Source organism: Protopterus annectens, chromosome 11.part0 (assembly GCF_019279795.1).
Source record: "Protopterus annectens isolate FY-2018-M chromosome 11.part0, PAN1.0, whole genome shotgun sequence".
Classification (NCBI taxonomy): domain Eukaryota; kingdom Metazoa; phylum Chordata; order Ceratodontiformes; family Protopteridae; genus Protopterus; species Protopterus annectens.
The window spans coordinates 514,640,702-514,665,976 of NC_056745.1; the positions used below are offsets into that span (position 1 = coordinate 514,640,702).

Here is a 25,275-nt window from a genome sequence, read left to right on the forward strand (position 1 = left end):
TGGTGAATCTGGGAATCTTGAGGTAATGTTACAACTGCCTTATGTATAAAGACCACCCTATCCTCCTCCCAACAAGCTCAAATATATGTGAGAGATGCAACTATATAGCTAAACTGGAGGCTAAGCTCTCTCAACCCAGTACTGGCACAGCCTGTCAGGAGGAGAAGGTAACCACACACATCACAAATCCAGTCTCACATAGACCTATCGCATCAGCAAACCAAACATACACAAAAACATACTCGAAAGCTCTAAATAAAAATCTGCCTAAGCAGCAAAGACCTCCAAAGAAGACATCCAAGCAACCCCTACCACGAAACAATACCCACATAGCACATGGCTCACAAAGTCAGTGTGCCACACAGCCACAGCCCTTAAGGCTAAACAACATACCTAATACACTTGTAATAGGGGACTCTATTGTCAGACACACTGACGTCCCACTCACCAGGCTGAACAAGGAGAAGGTCACTGTAAGCTGCCTGTCGGGTGCCAGGATCCGCCACATAACACAAGCACTCAGGTCACTCCAAAGCAAGTACAAATATGACTCCGTCATTGTCCATGCTGGTGTGAATGACCCGAGACATACCTCCCTGGACTACATGAAAAAAGACAGAGGAGCTCTTTGATCATGTAGCCCAGGCCGGTATGACCCTGACCTTGAGTAGCATCTTACCCTCGCCAAGAATGATGCCACAGTATAAAGACAAAATGATCAATTTTAACAATTGGCTAAAGTATTGGTGTCATTCAAAGGGGATCCAGTGTCTGTCAGCCTGGGATGACATGCTCGACAAGCCACGTTGCTTCGCTAGGGACGGTTTGGACCAGTCACCGCTGGGTTTTCGAATACTGGCAAAGGCTCTTGCCTCCCCATAGTGCCTTTTTTAGGCAAGGCTCAAAAGACAAACCCACCTCCATAGACAATACAAAGAAAAAAAAAAACTAAGGGTAATGCTGCTCAACGCCAGAAGTCTAAACCTCAAGATGCACGCACTTGAGACTCTCCTCAGTATGGAGAATATCGATATCTATGCAGTAACAGAAACCTGGTTCAAGGCTCCCGAGAGCACCCCAGCACTAACTGGTTATACTTCATACCACGCTTTCCGGCCCCAAAACTCTGACCGAACCACAAAAGGAGGGGGAGTATCCATATTTATCAAAGATACCCACACCTCCAGGTTAGTGGCACTGCACAAAGCATCAGCGACCATCCATGTGCAACTAACAGTGGGCAAAACTGCCTTTCAGTTTGTAGCCTGCTATAGACCACCCTCCCAAACACAGGAACCTCACTCGGCTTTGCTGAGAACACTGGAGAATATGAAGGTCTCTCCAAACACCATTATATTGGGTGCCTTCAACTACCCAAACATTGATTGGGAAAACTACTCAAGCCCAAACACCCTCGCCCAATGGTTCCTAGAATTTATAAACTCAAATGCTATGGAACAACTTGTCACCACTCCCACAAGAGGGGAAAACATATTGGATCTGGTCATCACCAACATGGGGTCTCTATGTTCCACACCAGAGGTGTACTCCTCATTGGTAAGATCAGACCATAATCTCTCACTGGACATCCATATTCCATCCCCACCCCTAGCTAAGGGAACCACGGTGAAGAACTTCTCAAAAGCAAACTTCACACTTCTCAAAACCAAGGTGGAATCCTTCAAAGCCCCCGGGCCAGTGGAAAATACGGCCCAAAATGCAGAATCCTTTACAAAAGCATTCTATGGACACCTACAGGAATGCATGGAGCATGCTATCCCAAATAAAACCAAGACTCACTCCTCCAAAGGCAGGAGACCTGTCTGGAAGACCCCGGCCATAAATAAGCTATACAACAGAAGGAGAAAGCTACTACATGATAGAGCAAAATCCCAAAAAGGGAAGGCGTCTCTGATCAGTACTAGCAAGAAATTACGATCCCTCTTAAAATCATCTAAGGCCTGCTTCGAAAGAAAAATTGCAAAAGACACTAAAGATAATCACAAGGCCTTCTTTAGTTATGTCAGAAACCTGGGAGGCGACTCCCAGATATGCTCTGAGTTAGTGCAAAATGACAAAAAAAGCACTGAACCCACAGACATTGCCAACATCCTGGCAGAAAAGTTCAGTGCAAACTTCTCCCCCCCTTCCCCCCCAAAAGAGCAAATGTCTATCCCAACAGACTGTAGCCTTCCTGAGATCACAGATGCACAGGTAAGAGCTGCCCTCTCAAAAGCAAAAAACACAGCATCAATGGGACCAGACGGTGTCCCGGGCTGTGTCTTACACGAGCTCCAAGAACTAAATCCTCATTATAAAGTCACTGTTCAATCTCAGCCTTACTACAGGATATGTACCCAAGGAATGGCGTACAGCAACAGTGGTCCCATTCCACAAAGGTGGTGCCACAACAGACCCCGGAAACTATCGCCCTATAAAAGTCTGACTAGCCTGGTCTGCAAAGCTATGGAGCTTATCATCATGGAAATCATAAACAAAGACATTGGGAACCTCCAGACACTGGATCCTACCCAATTCGGTTTTGTTAAGGGCAGATCTTGCCTCTTGAACCTGGTCGACTTCTTTGAAACAGTTACCAAAGCCACAGATGAAGGGAAGGTAGTCCACACAGCCTACCTGGACCTCGCAAAAGCCTTCGACACAATACCCCACTCGGGCATCATAAATAAGCTCACCAGCTGAAATATCAACCCCTATGTCACAAGATGGGTTGCAAACTGGCTCAGTGATAGAACTCACATGGTCAGAATAGCAGGTGCCATATCAGACTCTAAACCAGTTACAAGTGGCGTCCCACAAGGCTCAGTCCTGGGACCTCTTGTTCGGTATATATTTCTCAAGAGGTACAGGCTAACACTGGTGGACTATGGCTGACCAAGTTCGCAGATGACTGCAAACTGGGTGCCGTAATCAACTCTCCAGCTGACACAAGCATCCTCCAAAAGGGTCTCACAGACGGATAACTGGTGCCAGAGCCATGGCCTAAAGCTAAATGCCAAAAAGTGCATAGCCATCCCCTTTGGGAAAAACAAAGTGCCCACAAATTACCACATAGGTGGTAATCCATTAAGTACGGAAGTAATTAGGGACTTGGGGACCCAAGTAGAAAGCAATCTCTCCTTTGACAATCACGTTACCAAAGTGGTTAGAAAGACCTTCTATATAGCCCACCTTATCATAAAAGGATTCACATATAGATCAAGAGAGGTCATTGTGCCCCTCTACTCATCACTTATCAGGCCCATAATTGAATACAATGCCCCATTTGGGATGTACCTTACCAGACACCTGCAGCAACTGGAAAGACCCCAAAAGTACCTCACCAAGAGGATCAAAGGGCTCAAACAGATGCCCTATGCAGCTCGGCTAAACAAACTCTAGCTCTACTCAGTTGAGTACCGCCTACTCAGAGGAGATGTGTCTGACGTATAAAGCCATGTCCAACCCAGAATTAAAGGACATGCTTCACCTCAGGAAATCCAAATCCCTTAGAGCTACACGCTCCAGGGACTTGAACCTCAGCACAGAAATAAATAGGACATGCTGGAGGGACAGATTCATATCCCAGAGGCTCCCCTCACTCTGGAACAAAATCCCAATCCATGTTAGGCAGAGCCCCTCACTGACCCTCTTCAAGAGAAATCTTGACGAGTGGATGGGAGATCGTACGTTTACCCCTGGGATCTCTTGTGTGTCCTTGCTTGACAGAGGTACAGTAAACTAACCTTAAAAGGGCAACCTTCTGTGACCTACTATACAGAGGCACAGTCAACTAATCTAAAAGGGTGGCGAAAGCCAAACACACTCTGGCTAGGCTTATAAATGCCCTACGGCAGATAGCCTAGTATCAACCTATGAAAAGCATTTTTAAGTTAACGGGCTGTAATCTTGGGTTGCTGAGGTGAGGGATGGGTACATAAGTACATAAATCATAATGTGTAGAACAGATATGTTTACCCTTACTTTTGCATAGGTGAATGTTTGTAATAAGACTCTTGGCTTAATCTAATAAATTTTAACTGACAAGTAAATAGAACATCAAATATAACGAAAAGTGTTTCTTTACCAATAAATGTTTCAGATTGCATTTCAGGCTGCAGCAGAGGACTACATTTTTTCTCTCTCACGTTTCCAAGGAGCAAGATAAGGCAATAAAAAAACAGAATAGTTGTGTAAAATCTTACATAACCACAAATGTAATGAACACTGCAACGAAAGACTCCCTGCCATACAACCCAGACATCTGGCCAGTACAAAAAAGCCTCTTACCACTGCTAGGTAAGTGGGATGTCGCACATAGGCCCAAGGCAGGCATCGGCCATAAAAGTGACATCCGCACATACCATCCTCAGAACTGAATGCTCCAGGAAGAACATCTGCCTAAGGTACCAAGGAGGAAAACATACCTCCAAAGAAAGAACAATAACCAGGGGAAGGTGGGAGGGATAGAATACTGCAACATGGAAGAAGGACATCTATGGTTATGGCAAGATCTATTCTAGGTCCTTCTACTCCTATGTTGCAGTATTCACAGCTCATGAAGAAAAAGCAGAGGCAGTCTCTACAAAGCTGTGAAGAATGGCTCTAGCAAAGCCTACTCTGGACCTGTAAATGCCATCTAACTTGTAATGTTTAGTGAAGGTATGCACAGAAGTCCAAGTGGCTGCTTCTCAAATGGAGGAGGCATCCAAACCTTTGAGGGAGGAAAAAAAAAAAAAAAAAAAAGCACCAGAGGAAGCTACAGCCCTAGTGGAGTGAGCCTTAACAGGAGAAGAAAGACTCTTACCACGAAAAAGAAAAACAATTTGCTTTTGAAATCCAAGTAGAAATAGTCTGCTTGGAAGCAGGCTTTCCCAAAATCCTGGGATGAAGAGAGACAAGAAGCTGATCGGACTTCCTAATAGCTTTAGTTTTATCCATATAAAATCTGAGCTGTCTGTGCACATCCAATGTGTAGTATCTTAAAAGAAGACTGTGAAGAGGGGAAAAAGGTGGGCAAGTTAACTGACCGATTAAGCAACAACTAATTTACAACCTTGGGCATAAAGGAAGGGTTGGTACACAAAGAAACCCTGTCCTTATGGAAAACCTGAAAAGGTGGAAATGCCATCAAGGCTTGTAGTTTAAAGACCCTTCTGGCTGAAGTAATAGCAAGCAGAAGCACAGTCTTCCAATTACAATATTGCAGAGTAGCTTGTTGCTGCAGACTTAAAGGAGCCAAAGTGAGTTTTTCCAAAACTTAATTACGATCCCAGGGAAAAGAAAGAGGTTTCCTGAGAGGTTTAACATGAAGGACACGGAGGAAAAGGTCACCCTCCAATCTGGAGACCAAAGTGGGAGATAGGCAGACATGCAGAAATACCTGAAAGGTGAGCTTTCACAGAAGAATAAGCAAACCCAGCCTTCAAAAGTTCAGACAAGTAATTTAGAATCAAAAGGAATGTCCACATTTACTGGGGTCTAGGTTACAAGAAAGACATCAGATGGAAAACCCCTTCCATTTGGATAAGTAGTATTTCCTAGTATTGGGTTTCCTGGCCTCCTGTAGCACCCTAAGCACGTCCTCAGAGAAGAGGTGTCTAAAAGGAATCAGAAGTTTAATCACCCACAGTGGGAGCTGCAGAGTCGACAAGCGAGGGTGAAGGAGTGATCCCTTGTCTTGTGTGAGGAGATCCACCCTGTGAGGTAACTTGTGATGACTGCCCTTATCTAAATGCAGAAGGAACCAATGTTGTTCTTGGCCAAAAGGGAGTCTCACTAGCAAGATTTCTGGTTTGTCCTGTTTAATCCTCAGCAGAAATTTCTGAATAAGAGGGAAGGGGGGTGCATAGCAAAACATCCCCTTCCAAGAGGCTGATCAGGCATCCACCCTCCATACCAGAGGACCTGGAACTCTGGCACAAAACTTTGAAAGTTGTTTTATCAAAAAGTGGAGGCAAAAAGGTCTATTTAAGGTGTACCCCACCACTGCAGAATGTCTAGAAACACATCCCTGTGAAGCATCCATTTGTGGGACTGAGTCATGGACCTGCTCAAACTGCTTGCCAGAACATTTTTATTGGAAGAGGTGTACACTGTCTAGAGCGACTTGGTACTAAGTTGCCAATTCCCATGCCAAAGAAGACAGCCTGCACAGAAGGTACGATTTTGTTGTCTCCCCCCAATACCACAGAACTCTGGTGTTGTCTGTAAACAGTCTGAGGTCTGGAGGAATAAGAATATGAAATGGCTGAAGAGCCAGAAGAGCCTTCCTCTCCTGTAAGTTTGTGTGTTCCTTCCCTTGCGAAGGAGACCACAGGCCTTGTACCTTCATGGAAGGAAAGGCTGCCCCCCCAACCCATGTCCGAGGCATCTGTGAACAACTCCCGAGTTGGTAGGGGAGGATGTAAAGGCATGCCTGGATTCTGAGTAACCTGCTGAATCCATTAAAGAAGCTCCCTCTTTAGGCAAGAAAGTCTAGGGACAAAGTCTAGTGGGCGAGCATGCTGCATCCAAAATGATTTCAGATACCACTGAAACTTTATGTACAGTTTAGCAAGGGTTAGCATTGGAATAGTAGAAGCCATGAAGTCTAGAAGCTTGAGAAACTCCCAGGCTGTCAAAGACTGCCGAGGGAGAAGGTCTTGGAAGTAACTGACTAGAGAGATTTTTTTGTGGAAGAACAGGCACCAACATGACATCTGTCTGAATCCTGCACCAAAGGAAGACATGATCCTGTGAAGGAGTAAGTGCGGACTTATTTATTTATTTTTTAAATTGACAGTGAATCCCAACCTTTGCAGACGAGTAGTAGTAAACAGGAAATTTTGATTCAAGGTCTCGGTAAGACGTGCCTGTAGTAACAGGTCATCCAGACAGGGGACAACCAGTATGCCCTGGAGTCTGTTAAACATTCTGTAAGTACCCTTGGTACCTTAGAGAGACCAAAGGGCAAAGCACAGAACTGAAAATGTGAGGAAGCAACAAAAAAACGTAAAAAATTTTCTGCAAAGGCAATGAATGAGAACATGTAGATAGGCATCCTTGATATCCAGGGAGGCCAAATAAGCCTGTGGAAGAATAAGAGGAAAGAGTATGGAGCTAAAGCATATGAAAGGTTTGGACTTTTAGGAAGGTGCTGAGGTGAGAAATGTCGAGAATGGGTCTCTATGGGCCATCTTTCCTGGGAACCAGGAACATCCTAGAGTAGAACCCTCTTCCCCTTCATGAGAGTGCAACTTCCTGGATAGTTCCTTGGGATAATAAACTCTTGGAGCAACTCTGGGAAGAAAAGAAGTTGTTCTCAGGGTGATTCAGGAATTCCCATGAGAGGAGGAAGAGCTGTCCAAGCCATGAAATATCCTTTGTAGATAAGACAGAACCCAAGAATCATGAGTAACATGTTCCCAGACTGGAAGGGAGAGAGTAAGGTGCTGAGAGAGGGGAATGATACCAGAGGGCTTGCCGGGAAAAGCTGCTTTTGAGAAGGTTTGGAAGGAGCAGGTCTCCTGACACCCCCTTTTACCTCTGGAAGGGGGAATTCAAGAGTGTTTCCTGACAAAAGCATTCTTAACTGGGTAGTTCTTTTGGAATTTGGGCCGATCTTGTCTCCTGAATCTGATTGACTTCTTCAAACAGTCTCCAGAGCTGTGGACGAGGGTAAGGCAGTCCACACAGCCTATCCGGACCTCTACAAGGCCTTCAACACCACTCCCCACTCTGGAATCATAGACAAACTTACTAAGCTGGGCATAAATCCCTATGTTACTCGATGGGTTGCCAACTGGCTTACTGACAGAACCCAGACTGCAAAAGTAGCAGACTCCAAAACCAGTTCCAGACAAGTGACAAGTGCAGTACCTCAGGGTTCAGTCCTGGGACCACTCTTGTTTGGCATTCACTTCTCTGAAGTACAGGCCAACACCAAGGGACTCTGGCTAACAAAGTTTGCAGATGACTGCAAACTGGGAGCCATTATTGAATCCCCAAATGATGTGGATATTCTACAAAAGGGCCTTACAGAAACAGATGCCTGGTGCCACAGCCATGGGCTCAAGCTTAATGCCAAGAAATGTATAGTTATCCCCTTTGGAAAAAAAATATGCACCCGTGAATTATCACATAGGTGGCAGTACACTAAACATCAAAAGTGTGATGAGACTTAGGGACACAAGTAGACAGTGGTCTCACTTTCAATAACCACATCGCCACAACAGTCAGGAAATCCTATGTGGCACACCTCATCACCAAGGGCTTTTCATCCAGAAAAAAGGAGTCCCACTGTACTCATCCCTCATTAGACCCATTACAGAGTATAATGCCCCGTTTGGTATGTACCTCACAAGTCATCTGTAACAGCTGGAAAGGCCACAGAAATACCTCACTAAAAGAACCACAGGCCTAAAGCAGATGCCATATGCTGACAGTCTAAAAAACTCCAGCTATACTCTGTGGCATATCATCTACTCAGAGGTGATTTCTGCTTAACATACAAGGTCATGTCAAACCCTGACCTGTTGGACATGCTCCACTTAAAGAAATCCCAATCCCTCAGAGCCACATGCTCCAGGGATCTAAACCTCGTCATCACAATGAACAAAACATGCTGGAGGAATAGGTTCCTGACCCAGAGACTTCCCATACTCTGGAATAGACTGCCCATACATGTCAAGCAAAGCGCCTCCTTGGCCCTCTTCAAAAGGAACCTTGATAGGATGGGAGATAGGAAATTCACCCCGGGGATCATGTCAGTCACCCTGCTAGACACGGGTCCAGAGAAGTAAATATTGTAAGAAGAAATATCCAGGGAATTGTTATGGCTAGGTCTGTATAGGCCCTAAGGCCGATAGCCTAGTACCAACCTATAAACCTATGAAAAACACAAAAATGTGTTTTAAATCCAGCAACTCTCTACCTTTTTCCTGCAGGGACTTTAACAAGGTAGCAGCTGCAGTACCAAACAAGACATTATTATCCAACGGTGCATCCATTAGCTTGGCCTTGAAGTCTTCAGGAAGACGTTGAAGCCTTAACCAAGAGCATCTCCTCAATACAGAGCCAGAGGCAGCAGCCCTGGTAGATGCCTCAGCAGCATAACAGCATCTAATGGAGTGGCATACCACTTGGGGAAGATGCCCCCAAAACAGAGGAAAGCAGAGACTAAAGCATATAAATCCGAAAGATCAGATAGAAGCAGAGAAGCCTGAGAACGAATGGTCAAAGCATACATAGTCACATGGGTTTGATAGTTAATAGGAGAGAAGTATTACTTGGAATAAGGTTGATTCTAGGGTTGAATCTGAAATCATGGTTTGTGAAAAGAATGTACATCGTTTTATCACTACATTTAATTCTTCCTTTACAGTTAAATGTATCAAAAATTGGAATTTAATTTTCAATGATGCAGGTAGTCAAACCTCATATTACATACAAGCGGGACAAATCTTTCAATTTTTTTTTTTTATTTTTTAAGAACCATGGGAGGGCCAGGAACCACAATTCCAACATTCTGTTTGGAACACTAAGTGTGGAACTTGTTCCCAGTGTCATCTGATCAATGAAGCATCAAAATTCGTAACAGGAAATATAGGATAGCTGGACATTATTCTCGTTATTCCAAGAATGTTGTTTATTTGGCTCAATATTTGCTATGTTCGAGTTTTTATGTTGGTAAAACTTGTAGAAATTTCAGAAAGAATTTATGAACATTGTGCTTACATTAAAAACAGGAAAACTTCCAATACCTTGTTTAGGCATGTGGAACTGAATCCTGGTCATTTTAATTTCTTGATTTTGGAGCAAGTCAAACAGGATTTGCATGGTTATGTGATAGATGCACATTTGGACAAGGCAGAACTTAAATGGCAGCTAATGCTGGATACTACCACAAGTCCTGGTTTAAATGACACGTTCTATTGTTCCTTTGAGGCATGTTTTATGATGCTTGTTTAACAATATTAACACCTGCCATTTATATATATTTTCATATATTCAGGATTTTAAATCATTATTTTATGTATAAATGTTTGCAGGGGTATTCCTTTAATAGGTTTACTTTATGTAACACATGATTAGAATTGAGGCATCAAGTATAATTACTAACAGAGTAATATAATGTCATTGTATACAAGGTTGTTTCATAGTTTTACTGTTGTTCTGAGGAAGTTGTGTGTTCAGAGACGAAAGTGCTAAACAAATTTTCTACAGCTTGGATTCTGGTTGGAGTTGTTCTTGGAGTGCACAGTTTTGAGAGTTAATTGCCCTAAAAGGCAACAGTAGCTGAAGTGTACACTTTTTCACCAGCCTTTTCATGTTTTTACCCTCCTTGCCTGAAGGGAGAAGAGACTTGGAAAGCAAAAGTCTGGATGACTTATCAGTAGCTAAAGAAACCACCAGTGGGTCTGCAGCAGGGCATTTATAAAGGAAATTGCAGTCCTCTGTAACTTTATGCAGCGTACCTGGCCACTTGAGGGCAGGAGGTTGAGAGTCTGGACTCTTGGAAGCAGAACTGAAAGTGTCCAGAAAGGCTGGCAGAAATGGTAGTACAGCAGAGGGACAGGGCAAATCCATCTGGAGTAAATCACATCTCTTCTGCACATCAGTAACCTGCGAGTAGTCCCACTTGAAAAATTCCCTCATATGACCAACACTCCCCAAAGGTGGGGTTCTTTACCAGGAGACTCAGCTCCACTGGACTCCTTCAGGTGATGCATATACCAGGAGGAAGAAATTTGAGCAGAGTAGGCCAAAGACATCCTCTGAAGATTCCTCGTCCTCAGATAAAACTTGCTCCTTAAACCTTTACCGAGGGGAAGCCGTTTTAGACTGGCTAGAAAGGGAAACACCAGTGGGAGGCTTTAAAGACATAAAGGTATTAATCCCTGCAGGCCTGCAAGTCAGGAAGAGGCTCCAGAGAAGCAGGAAGGTTTTTTTTGCTCTTTTTAAGGGGCACCGCAGCTTTATGGAAAGTGGAGGGACCCAACATAGGCTTGCATTCTAACAGTGGTCAGCACTTCCTCCAGAATCAAGATCGGAGGAATACCATGAAGGCCTTCCAATATTATGAGTTCCCTACTTGCCAGAAACTGACATCTGCAACACTGAGGACGTTCCTACAGAGGAATCGGAGCCAATTCTGAATGAGCCCCCAGGCCTTCACTAGCCTCAAGAGGGACGTCCGGAATGGGAGATGCAGGCAGAGCTTCATGGCCTTCTTCACAGGCTCAGCAGAATGGCCGGATATATCCTCCATAAAGGAGGCGTGCCAACCTCCCAAGTCTTTGATTATCTAAGAAAATATTGTGTCTAAAGGCACCTACACAGAACTTTGGGAACAAACACCTGACATACAGAGCAAGACTTATGGTCATGATTAGGGCCCAAGCAAAACAGATACTGGTTATGGGAATCTTTAAGTGGAATTTGTCTTCCACAATGGCACTTGCCGTTCCTGGGATGACATGTAACCCCAGACAGAAAAGCAGTAGTAAAAGTATTAAAAAACTCCAATGGGTCACTTATCTAAACACACTTGTACAGCAACCAACAACTTGGGGAGCAGACTGAAAGTTGAAGGTGGCAGACTGCTGGCAGAGAAGTTAGGAGGATGGTATGGGCGGACGCCTGCCTAGGGCCCAAGTGCAACATCCCACATACCTAGCAGTGGTAAAAAGGCTTTTGTATACTGGCCAGACGTCGGGATAGTTTATGGAAGGGGAATCCCTCATGTAATAAGTACTGCAACATAGGAATAGGAGGACATCACTGGTTTCTTCAATACTAAAAGTTAATGACTGCTGAAAGCATGCATTATCTGGGCAGAATAAAGATAAAGAAAATAACAGTCACCAATTAGTGCAAGTAGAAGCACATGCAATAACATGCATCTTAGCATGGATAACATAAATTTCAGGTTAATGAGGGCCTGAGTTACCAGCTGTCTATTTCGGACAAATGTTCCTACTGTTAAACATTATTTGAAGATGTACACAGCTGTGTGCGTTTTTAACAAGTTAAAATGTTATGGGGGTCTTCTGGGAGTGATTTTTTTTTTGGCTTGAGGGTTTTTACTAAAGCAAAGTCTTGTAAATGTGATGAAGTTCTACTGTTGATAAAGAAAAAAATTTATAAAGGATTAATCTGGAAAACATTAATGGGCATGCTCATCACAAAAGCTGGAAATAAACATTTAAAAAAAAAGTCTGCCATATATAAAAGTGAGAATAATAACTTCATACCATAATGGCAACACTTTCCATATTATCTTGGAATGCAAATGGTCTTACAAGTATACACAAAAAGGAAAGACTATACTTAATTGTATTAAGAAATGCACAGTGCACATAGTAGTGCTATAAGAGACACATTTGGAAAAAAACTGAGCAAGTGAATTGGATGAAGCAAGGATTTCAGGATGGTTATTCAGTAGGATATTTGAGACAAAGGAAAATGGGAGCATTATACCAATTTCTAGAGGAGCTAAAATACTGATAGAAGAGGTGAAAAAAAGATAATGGCAAACTTATGACAGTAAGAGGGTACTGGCAAGAGTAAGATGTTGGCAAGTACTTGTATTCCATCTAAAACTGTTATCACGGAGCTTAAAAATCTTTGGGCTAAATAATCCTTCAGCAGTTAATATTACTTACAGGTGGGGAATGGAATTTGAATTGCAACAATGAAGATGCATCTGGGGCCTAGAAGGGAAACCATAATAGAGAGAGTAGATTTCTAAAGAAAATTATGAAAATATTTAATTTACATATTACTCCGCAAAATACAATAACTGGGCTAGACTAGACAAATTATACATACGTACATTTAATAGAAAACTCTGACACATCCAATAACTATTTCAGATGATGTGTCAAGTTACCAAAATGAAAATGTAGAACTTTGTTAAAAGCTGCAGTTCCACCACGGAGAGTTAAATATTAAAATCTCTAAAAACTTTATGCAATGTAAATGAAATAAAAAAAAGAAAAATGGATAAGGGCTTCCGGGAAAACCTCCTTCAGATCCTTGTTAATGCAAAATACACTTCCTGTTTTTAAACAGTCATTGGCCAATCTTTTAAGGTTCTTACTTTTCAGCACTGGTTTTAAAGGGACCACAACATTTAATTCTGGATTTTTGTCTGCCTGTAAATCAGCTATCCGTAAGGTTTCCCTTATTTCTGTTTTATTAAATATATCACCACCCCTTGGACTATCTTTCACTTTTTCTACAGCTAGAAAGAAAAACTTATATTTAGGATATACCCGAATAAGCAGAGAAAGAGCACTGGTAGGGTACCTTAAGTCTGATATCACCAAGGTGTCGTAGGATTCTATCCTTAAAAGTCACACAAGTCTTTCTTATATAAAATGCTTGGCAGCTATTACAAATACAGGCATGCACAATGTTTCTGGTATTGCACTCTACATAATCCTTAAGGTGATACATATAACCAGTAACTGGATGTTTGAAATATCCATCACGACCAATATGCGAGCAAGCTTTGCATTTTTTGCAAGGAAAAGTGCCTACCCTAGAATCTGTTTTCATAATACAGAATCCATCTTTGTAACACAATAGTTTAAGATTAGGTTTATTTTTAAAGGAGAAACATGGTGTTTCTCCAACTATTTGCTTCAGTTTATCATCCAAAGTTAGAATTTTCCAATTCTTCTTAATTTCGCATATGGCAGAGATACTACTTATGTCAGCAAACATCTCAAACCACTAAATTCTCTAGATTAAGAAGTGCATGTATTCATGTTCTCTTCCAACCTTGTTGAAAGATGTGGTCTACCTTTAGTTCAGCTAAGGGGTTTAACTCGTTGCATACATTGTTGAACTTCAAAATCTCTGTATCCCCTCTTTAATAAATTATCTTTCAGCTGTTGCATTTCTCGTCCACAATCTTATTAATTTCATGCACAATCTTGAAGTATGTAAGGACTGGCCTTTAATTATCCGATCATAACATGTCCTGGATGCATACTTGTTCTATACAGAGTATGTTTTTTTTAGCTGTCTTTTCTGTAAGCAGATGTATCAAAATTACCCTCATTCCTGAAGATGGTCAAGTCCAGAAAATCAATTTCTTTTTTTAGAGCTACACATCAAACTGCAGGAATGTTGTGTTCTGCAGATAATTCACAAATCTGATTGATCATGGCTATTTTTCCATAGAATAAATACATTGCCCACGAACCTTCGATAATATCCCTCCATAGATTACATGCCCTGAAGAGGTGTTCTTTCTCCCATTGTGCCAAAACTATGTTGGAGTAGCTATTTGCACAAGATGTGCCCATGGCTACTCCACATTTTTGCCAGTAATATTCATCTCCATAAGTGAAAATGTTTTTCCAATATTATGGTAAGCAATTGACTTATTAGACTGATTTCTTCACTGGCATAGATATGTCTCTGAAAACGCACTGACCGCTCCTCTCTCAAAATTTGGGATTACTGTGAACAAATTTTTCATCTGTTACCATAATAACTTCTTCATTCTTATCAAGATTCTTTGCTTGTTCATATAGAGATGTCAAACTGTGATGAATCCTTTAAGACTGTGCTTGCCTTTGGTACTATTCTTTTCAAATGATGTTCCACACAGAGGCTGGTTCAGTTAGCCAGACCCTACCTGACAATAGGCCACAGGAGTGGATCATCCCTATTTTTATGCATCTTGGTTAAACCACTTATCATTGGTATTACTGGATGTTCCACTTCAAAATATTTGTACAACTCCTCTGTAATTTTCCTCATCATAAAAAGGTCAGAGGGCGTCGTGGACTCTGCCAATACTTCTATGTACTTTCCTTTTTGGTATTTTCTTATACTTTTTATCTTCAAGCATCTGTAGCATCTTATTTCTATAAATTCCAGACAGAAGAGGGGAAAAAAAGATAATGCAGATTTATGGCAGTAAGAGGCTACTGGCAATAGAGGAAGATTTTGGCATGTACTTGTATTCCACCTAAAAGTATTATGGAGCTTAAAAATCTTTGGGATAAATAATCCGCCTTCAGCAGTTAATATTACTTACAGGTGGGGCTGGAATTTGATTTGCAACAATGAGGATCTATCTGGGGTCGAGAAGGGAAAACAGATTTCTGAAGAAATTTATGAAAATATTTGGTTAAGGAGAACGAATTTAGTAGCAGAAATCAAAATGTACATATCACTCCCCAAGGTACAATAACTGGGCTAGACTAGACAGAAATTATATTTCACAGGAACATGTACATTTAATAGAGAACTATACACATACAATATTCAGATAATGTGCCAATAATTACCAAAATAAAAATATAGGGTAATGAAATAAAGATGAGACACTGGAACATCCCCATCTACCTGTTAAGACAGGAATTTAAGGACTGGGTAGTGGAAATTATTCTGAATTACTGGGGAAGATAGAAAGTACTCCAGAAGTTACAGCTACTGAGTGGAATAAAATGAAATTTGAGTTTAACAGAGCAGAAATAAGAGAGAGATCTGGTTAAGAAGTAATAAGAATTAGAGGGGCTAACCAAGATTAAAATATTACAGTACAAGAGGAAACTCACTAAACAAGAAGAGGTGCAACTGCAGAGTGAGAGAAAATAAGAGGGTACCTGGATAATATGCATGAGTTTTGGAAGACTGCTGTGAAGCAACTGTTTGATGACAACCCCAAAGCACAAAAACGTTTGACACAACTTAGGCAACAGAAAGTAGAAAGAGTCGTTACCAAACTTATAACAAGAAAAATAACCATCGATTCTGTAGAAATATTAGAGACATTTCAGAAAATTTTATGAAAATCTGTATAAAGCAGAAAAGTGGGGAAAGGAAGAAAAAGCACAAATGGAAATATTTATGGAAGACTTAAATAGGACAAGGTTAGAGGCAGACAAGTGTAGAACAGAGCATGTGATGTGACTTTATATGCACGTGCCCGAACTTTGAAATGCTTAAGAGTACTTGCAGGCACCAGTGCCATTTTGAGAGAACAGCCAGAGTGTTAACATGTACGAGTGCAAAGTGTTAAACAAGTTTTACTAAGTCTCAATCCAGATACGTTTGTATATAATAAAGCAGTTTGAATCGAACCCACAACTGTTTGTCTTTTATCCTGACCGGATGAGTGACATGGTGTCAGAACAGGGATTCCTGAACGATGTGATGGCAAAAGTAGTATGCCTAAATGACATGCATTTAGAAGTGGCGTGCCTGAACAGAAATACAGGTACACAGAGGAATAACTCATCCCAACCTGCTCAAATGACTGAAAAAGGTCAGAAACGAATTTCAGGTAATTAAAAAATAAATCATTTATGCTAGTTTTAAAGAAAACGTACGAAGCAAATGAAAAGCATTAAATGCATTCTTAGTCAAATGAAAAGGCACAAAACGTATCATGATAGAATAATTCGAAAAACATGAGAGCATTCAGAACTACCTCTGATTTGCATAACGAGCATGTTAAAAGTTAAACGAGCACAAGAAAAGTATAATGAGCATGATAAAAGTCAAACGAACATAACTATTACAATAAAAAGGGCAAAACGAGCATGGAAAAGCAAAGCGACTGCATTTTTTTTAATAAAAGACCACTTTTTGATACAAGCTACTATTTCACATTGACTAAAGCTAATCAAAGTATAACTAAAGTTGTTCAAAGTATCTCACAGTGTACAAAATGTTTGCAGTGTGCGTTTTATACAGTACAGTTATTTCAAAAAGTTTGTGCTGTGTGCAGTTATTTTGCAAAGTGCAGTCATTTCAAAGTGCATCTTACACTGATAAGACTGGTTTCGCAAAGTATGGCGATTTCAAAGTGTTCTTGTGCTATGGAGACTTATTTCACTAAGTGCAGTTATTTCAGAGTCTATTGAGCATAATTACAAGCTTCTGGCACTAATTTCGGTCGTGTGTCTGTATGTTCATATGCAATTACAAAGGTCTTTATTACTGTGTGTGAACATGGCAGAGGCATTTCGCAGACCCAGTCTACTTGTGTTTGATAATACTGCAGAGAATTGGAGTGTACCCCCCCCCCCAAACATCTTTATTAAATTATTACATTCACAAATATGACAATTCTTTGGAGTCTACTTGGGGTACAACATATCTATGTAAAAACTTCAGGCAAAGATCCTAAATCTTCTAGACTTTGTTGCACATTTGGGAGCTATACATATATCCGCCCCATTGTCTCTTTGGGAGCTATACATATATCCTGCCTATTATCTCTTTGTGAACTGCTTATACACTCTCTTCCCAATCCTTTCCAAGCTCCTCCGATTGACTCATAATTTATCATGCAATATCTTATATCCTTTACTAATTATTCCTTTAAATGGCAGCTTCTGTTCTAGAAAAACTCTACCAGTGCTGGTCTTTCATTTAGGAGCACCCTATATTTCTCTCTTTCCCAGTCCTTGATAGGGAAGGCAATCTAACCTGCAGTCCAAATAAATTATTGGCCTCTTCCCATTTTATTATCTTTCCCATTTTACTTACTTGCTCGCAATATCTTGGTTCCTTTGACAGTTGTCTCCAATAAATTCCAGCCCCTCTTGCCCATTATCTGTATCCCAGTCAACCATACTGGGAAAATCTCTTTTCTCCATTCTCGTGCAGGTTTGGTTCTTGGAATACTTCCTTTTTATGAATATAATACTCTATGACTTTGGTTGCTCTCCTTAAGAGTCTGCATCCAACATCTCAATCTCTCCTTAATTTCTTGAGCTTCCTCCCTGTGTCAGCATCATTCCTTTCCACGTTGAATTATAGTTTCTGCTTGAGCTATGTACAAGAGCCTTAACTGTGTTGCTCTAAAATACCCTCTCATATTAGGTAAAAGTCCACAGTGTTCTACTGGTAGAATCAGCTTATCCCATTTCACCCTTGCTGTCTTTGCTTCCCAGATAAAAACCTTCAACTCTTAATTGCTATCCACAACTTCTCCTCTGGTTGATAAAAAGTATGCCTGACCTGTGCAAGACGAAAGGGACTAAAAACATTTTAATGACTTGTATCTTAGTATCTATATAACAAAACTTGCAGTTTCGCAATAATCATCTTCGGTTTAGTCTCTTCCACATATCCTTAGCTGCCACCACAGTCATTTCTAATTCATACCCCTAAATACTTTTATAACGTCCCCATAAATATGGATATCGTTGGACCAATTTGTGCGTCAGTACATAATTGCCTTGTTTTAGCTTCATTAAATTTTGTATCCCAAAAAGATATGAAGTGGTCTTAAAATGTTCCAGAACACTAATGTCCCTTTCTGGTTTTGTCATGTATAAAATATCATCTGCAAAGAGAGCCAGCTTTCCCAGACTACCATACTAATCCTTGAATTTCTGAGTCCCTTATTTTCTTTGCCAATAGTTTTAAATATAATGCAAACAAAGGAGAAAGTAGACAGCCGTGCTTGGATCCTCTACTCAAGCAGAAATTATAAATAAGGACCCTACCCACTTTAATTCGTGCCTCTGATCCCTCATATATTCTTCTAATTAACCTTATAATTGTATCGGGGAAAGCAAATGCTTCCATTGCCTTGCTCATGAAGTATAAAAATAAAAGTGGTACTGCCTTACATTCTGCTTCCCTCTGGATCATCAATATTCTATTACCATCAAATGTTTGCCTACCCTCCACAAAACCACACTGATCCATATCAATTTTGATAACACTTGCCATTTGTTTTAGCCATTATAGACAAACACTATATAATCATGGTTCAAGTATTGAACTGGACCTGTATGAAGCTGGAACCGATGGATCTTCACCCTCTAAGTATTACCATTACCTCAGCTGGGAACAGTTACAGCTTGCAATTTTATGTAGTCAAAAGACCTGCACAGTCACTAGTAGGTCTCAGAGATCATGCAAGCACATGTCCTAGTTCCAGTTTCACAGACGCTATTAAACGCTATTTTCAGAGTACGCTGGTATTTTTGAAAACAACTAGTGACGTCGTGGTCTGGGCCTAGGCAAGGTATGCAATAAGAATGAAAATCCTTATGAGGTATTTGCTTCCCACAAGAAATACAATTGTTAACTTTTTCTGACATCGGTCTGCGGCAAGAAAAGTTTCCCCAACGGGGTTACTTAGCTTTATAGAAGACTTCGGTCTGAAATTCGAATTCGAAAATCTCAGGAGTCGGCCGACCGGCACTTGCAAACTGTTTCCGCTTCGGGCACCACGCAGCAAGAAAGACCGAAGAAAATGGCGTCTGTTGCATTATATATACCCCTGGCGCACTGACATCAGGGAAGAGGCGACAGCAACAGACGCCAGACCAAGACTTTGGAATTCCGGCCGACTGCAGGACCGACTGATGACAGGATAACCCAAGTGTGATGACTGCAGCAGGGTAACACGATGAACATCTGCCAGTTGTGTACTCCATGAAATTAGAACCAGTGGTCAGACCAGCAAGAAGAGTTCTGAAAGCTGGGACAAAGTCAATGCCCAGTTACATAAAATGGTGCAGCAAGGTGCAATTTGTCCAATTACAGAACCAACTAAATGGGCATCTTCCATGGTAGTCACTCATAAGAAAAGCTCATATTAAATCAGAATATGTACTGACCCAAGGGATTTAAAGCATTAGAGAGACCCCACCATCCTAGGAGTACAGTCGAAGTTGCGACCCTCATGTCAAATGCCATTATTTTTTCTGTCTTAGATGTGAAGAGTTCATTTTGGCAAGTAATGTTTGATTGCAAATCTTCACTATTGACTACATTCAGTACGCCATTTGGTAGATACAGACTTCTCAGAATGCCTTTTGGAATAAATTCTGCCGGTGAAGTCAGTGTGGAATGGAGCAAAATTTTTCAGGCTGTGTGCTATAATAGTAGATGATTTACTAGTTGGAGGTAATGGTGAAGCAGAGCATAACAGAAACCTTAGGAAAGTTCTGGAAAGAGCATGTGAAGTGAATCTAAAACTCAGTCCTCTGAAATGTAAATTCAGGCTACCAGAAGTTACTTATGTCAGTCATTTATTTACCAGTTCAGGTTTATGACCAGATCCTTCCAAACAAAACAGCCATTCTTGGGATGCCAGCTCCAGACAATGTCCAAGCCTTACAGCATTTTCTTGACATGGTTAACTATTTGGACAAGTTGACTTCAGTGAATTATCAGCGCCTTTAAAAAAAGAGACACGCAAAAATGTTTCCTGGTTATGGTTGGAACCACCAGAGAGCATCTGAAGACCTGAAACAGAAAACTGTCAGTCTGCCTACTTTAAGATACTATGATGTCCACAAACCAGTACTTCTTTCCAGTGATACTTCAAAGCTTGGTCTTGGTGCAGTTATTCTTCAAGAGGGCAGACCATCAACTTCTGCATCTAGAACTCTTACGCAAACTGAGATGCAGCATGCTCAGACTGAAAAGGAACTTTTGGCATTTGTGTTTGCATGTTCTAAGAACCACGACTGCATTTATGGCAGAGCTATCCAGACTGAGACTGATCATCAACTTCTAGTCGCTATTTTAAAGAAGCCTATGCATACAGCTCCAGCAAGACTACAAAGAATGATGCTCAGAAGTACAATTTAAAATGGTCTATACAAAAGGCAAACTTCTTTATCTGGTTAATACCTTATCCAGATCACCCAGAAATACCACAGAAAAGCTTGATGCATAGAATTTTGACTTGGATGTCATGGAAGTGCGTAATATTTCAACCACAAGACTTGAGCTAAGAGATCACACAAAGACTAATCAGATTTTGCAAAAATTCAACCAATCATAAATGTTGGATGGTCATCAAAGCAATCTTGTGTACCAACAGAAGTGCAACCTTATTTTCCTTACAGAGATGAGATGATGGAAGAAGGTTTCATTTTCAAAGGTCTGAAAGTTATCATTCTTACTTCCTTATAAGAGTGCGTCCAGATTTTACATAGTGGCCACCCGGGTTCTGAAGCTACCGAAAGAACTAGTATTTTGGCCTTCACTGTCAAAAGATATTAAAGTACAGTCATCTTGTTCAGTATGCAGTAGTACTAAACCATATTTGCAAAGAGAGCCACTTCGGCTAAACCAGATTCCTGAACCACCTTGGTCAACAGTAGCCACAGACATATTTGCGTGGAACAGTCAGTATTACTTAGTGTTGGTAAACTCTTATTCGAATAGGTTCGAGACTGATCTGCTACCTAACCTAACATCCAGTACTGTCATTTCTAAGTTGAAACATCAATTTTCAGTCCGTGGTAGTCCACACAAAGTTATTTCTGACAGCTGACCCAGTTTACCAGTCAGCTATTTCAGAAATTTGCAAAAGAGTGGGACTTTATCCATATTCCCAGTAGTCCCGAGTACCCACAGTCAAACGGCCTAGCTGAACAAAGCAATTATTTTGCAATTTAAATTTTTATTACATTGTGTAAAGCAATTACTACAGTGGTCAAAGCGTGACACTACCAATGTTTTCTTGAATTTGCTTAATTTCAGAAATATACCCAGTGACAATTTACTTGGCTCACCTGCTCAGAGACTTCTATCTAGGCAAACCAGAACAAACTTGCCCATCAGTTCGTTTGTTGGTGCCTAATGCTAAAAACACCAGAGCAATCAGAGCCTAACTATTCAGAGTTTTTCAGAAATCCAGCTATGACAAAACAAGCAGACTTCTTCGTCCACTGAAAGGAGAGATGGTAACGATGCAAACAGTGAAAGATTTTGATCGAATTGGTCAAGTGAGAGGTGCATGTGCCGAGCAGAGATCTTACTTAGTAGAATCTAAGGATACAGAATACAGAAGAAATCACAGGACTCTTCAGTGTCTGAATCGATGTCACAGCATTGTACCCATGATACAGATTCTAGATCTCAGAGCAACCCAGACAATGTTCCTGTTGAAGGACATGTCTCAGTACCTACTCGTTCCTGATGTCCTACGTCCCAGAAGTTGAAAATTAAAGCAGTCCCCGTTGCTAAACTCAATCCTAATGTCAATCAGGCTGTATTTCCAGACCTACTGTAAAATACACAGCAAGCTGGGCAGGACTTTCGCTTATTAGTTCTGTATAATTGCATGTCAAAGGATTACTTCTGTACAACTGCATATCAACGATTACTGTCATTATTACGGCATATGACTTGTTTCTCAAAGTGGGAGGATGGATAAGAGAGTGTGCTGTGACTTTAGGAAGCATGTCAAGGTGAGGGTACGTGCATATAAAGACAGCACGTGCAGGCAGCAGTGCCATTTTGAGGGAACAGCCAGAGTGTTAATGTACGAGTTCAGCAGTCCGTTTTTAAGTTTAAGTTTATCCAAGTTTAAATTACTAAGACTCAATCCTGAAGTGTTTGTATATAATAAAGCTGTTTGAATGGAACCCACAATAAGGTTCAACAACTAACAGGTAAGATTAGAGGGGATGAGATGAAAATGGTGATAGTAACCAATCTGCAGGAAAGTCTCCAGGAACAGATGGTATTCCTAAGGCAAGTCTGAAAACTAGGATGGAAGAAAAAAGTGAAAGGACTGAGTTTTAACAGTATTTTAAAAAGGAAGGGAGGCACCAACATCGTGGGAAAAAACCCTGCGGTGGATGTAATGTTTAAAACACATCAGACCCACTTGATTCAGCTTCATATAGGCCCACTGCAATTGCAAACCATGACTGTAAAGTGTTTATGTCTATAATGGCTAAAAAAATGGCAAAGGTGATGCCAAACTGATAGATATGGAGCAAAGAGGCTTTCTGAAGGAGAAGCAAATATTTGACATTAACAGAATAATGATCCAGAGGAAAGAAGAATTCAATAAAGTACCATCGTTATTGGTGGGTCTTGAGGCAAAGAAAACTGGGATTTTATGAGTAGGGCAATGGAAGCATGTGCATTTCCTAACACGATGGCATTAAATTAGAAGGCTATAAGAGGAATTACCAAAGTGGGAGGATCCTCTCTGCCAAGCTGTTTCTAAACAATGGAATTAGGCAGGGTGTCCTCTCTTCAGTTTTATTTTCGTTACACTTAGAACCACTGGCAAAGAAAATAAGGGATTCAGAAATTCAAGATTACAAACTAATATGGTGTCCAAGAAAAGTTAAGATTTGCAGATATTATTTTGTACCTAATGGAAATGGTAAGGGACATCTCAGTGTTGAGGGACATTCAGAGACAGTTTCAGGGTTTTTTTTGAGATATAAAAATAATGAAGACAGTTTACAGCTATAGACTCTGTTTTATATACCCATGCAAGAATTGGTTTAGCAATACCCATATTTATGAGGACATGATAATTAAGCTTTGGGACTGATAAAGATTCGGTTATGGGAGCCAAGAATATGTGGGAAGAAACTAAACAAAAGATAATACAAAAACTGAGGAACTTAAACCTCGTCTATGGATAGCAAGATACAAACATTAAATGTTTTTAGTTTCTTTGGTTTTATACACTTCTTCCGGCTTTTCCCGGTTAGGGGTCGCCACAGCAGAACTGTGGTCCACTAATGATTGGCAGTAGACTTTTACAGTGCCGTGGTGCCAGCCCGACACCCAACCTTCAATGAATGAATGTCCATTCACGCACGTCATTCGAACACCACTACAGTGGGGAGGACATGCAGACTCCACACAGAAGGTGCTCCAGCCGAGAATCGAACGGGAGAACCTATTGCTGTGAGGTGACAACGCTAGTACTGCACCACCGCAGCTTACACTGATCAGGCATATTTTTATCAACCAAAAGAGAAGTTATGGATAAATTAATGAAGAGTTGAAGGATTTTACCTGGTAAGGGTAAAGGGCAACAGTCAAGAGGGACAAGTTAATTTTCCAAAGGAAAACACACACACACACACACACACACACACACACACACACACACACACACACACACACACACACACGTGTATCTACTTCATATGTGAGACACTTCAAAATGACTTAATCCATATGGCCAAGACGTTTGTTTTTCATATGTTGACATTTCAAAAGTAAAAAAACAACAAAGACTTACCTAAACACTGCTAAGTAAGGGGGGCCAGCACCCCCCACCCCTGTAACTTAAATATATCAACTCAGAGATCGCACTACAGTGCAGGAATGGAAATCTTTCCATTCTACACTGTACGGAGATTTCTTGTCGGCATTTCAAATGTCGATCATATGGTCTCTGCCATACGAAATTCTGCATTTGTCGACAATGTGAAGGGGACCCATATCTCTACGTATGCATGTATACACACACATGCACACACACATATACACACGCACACACAAGATAATCTTTCCAAGGGGGAGTCTGGGCTCACCTCTTGTTCTGAAGCACAGTCTAGAAGGGAAGGAATCAGGAGTAAGAAAGGGATTCCTCCCTAGAGTCCAACTGTTTGTATGAGGAGACCAACTCCCTAGACCTCATTTAACAGGAATGGAAGACCAGGAAGGAGCAGTGACTGATGCACCTTGAGGAAGCTTCAAGGCGATCAAAGCATTGAACAGACCCAGAGTGAAATCCTGCCATTCACATTAGGGATCTTTAGCAACAGGGGAAATGTTTTCTCGAGTTGGACATGTGCCCCAAGGACTCTTGGGGATTCAGACCCTTGATGGGAATAATCATAGTAGGAATCACTTCACTCACTAAAATATGAGGAGCCCCCCTCAGTCCCTCAGAAATATTCAGCCAAGGTTCCCCCTCAATGATAGGAGCAGATGTTGGAAAAGCCTCCAAGGACATTACAGAATTCAAATTCATGCTGGCCTCCGATGGGATCATGACAGAGGAATTCAAGTCAAGTAGCAGAGCGTCTTCAGGGCTTTTACTAGCTTCTAAAGAGATGCCCAGGAAAGCTGGACAACAAACGGATAAGGCCTAGTCTTTTTGGCCTTTTTCTTAAAAAATGTTTGACCCTCGGGATGAGAGGATTCCACAGTAGCAACAAACAGTTTAAGTCGCTGGTTCTCAAGATATATCTTAAGTGACTACACAGAGTCTTTGGGATAAGCGTGTGACAGAGCACTGCATATGGTTGAGGGTAGCACCTAAGCAAAAAAGAAACTGGTTGTGATGGTATTTATGGGGAAAATGCCTCCCACGCTGACATTTTCCCTCTTTGGATGACGAACTCAATTACGCTACAATATTGAAAGAGGAGAGAAAAAACCTCAACAGGGCACTGTCTGAAGACTGCTTGGTAACCAGCACAATAGCGTTCAGACTGACATGCAATAATGGCATTTGGACTAGCAGTAAAGAAACTTGAGTGCTTGCATCCATACATCACCTTATGCCCTATGCCTTAC

At 41.1% G+C, this 25,275-nt stretch overlaps 1 protein-coding gene across 1 annotated transcript in view; it reads right to left on the minus strand.

The window, feature by feature from the left end:
• Positions 1 to 25,275, minus strand: part of MDM2 (MDM2 proto-oncogene) — a gene marked incomplete in the record, with an annotated part of 152,118 nt that overhangs the window by 96,984 nt on the left and 29,859 nt on the right.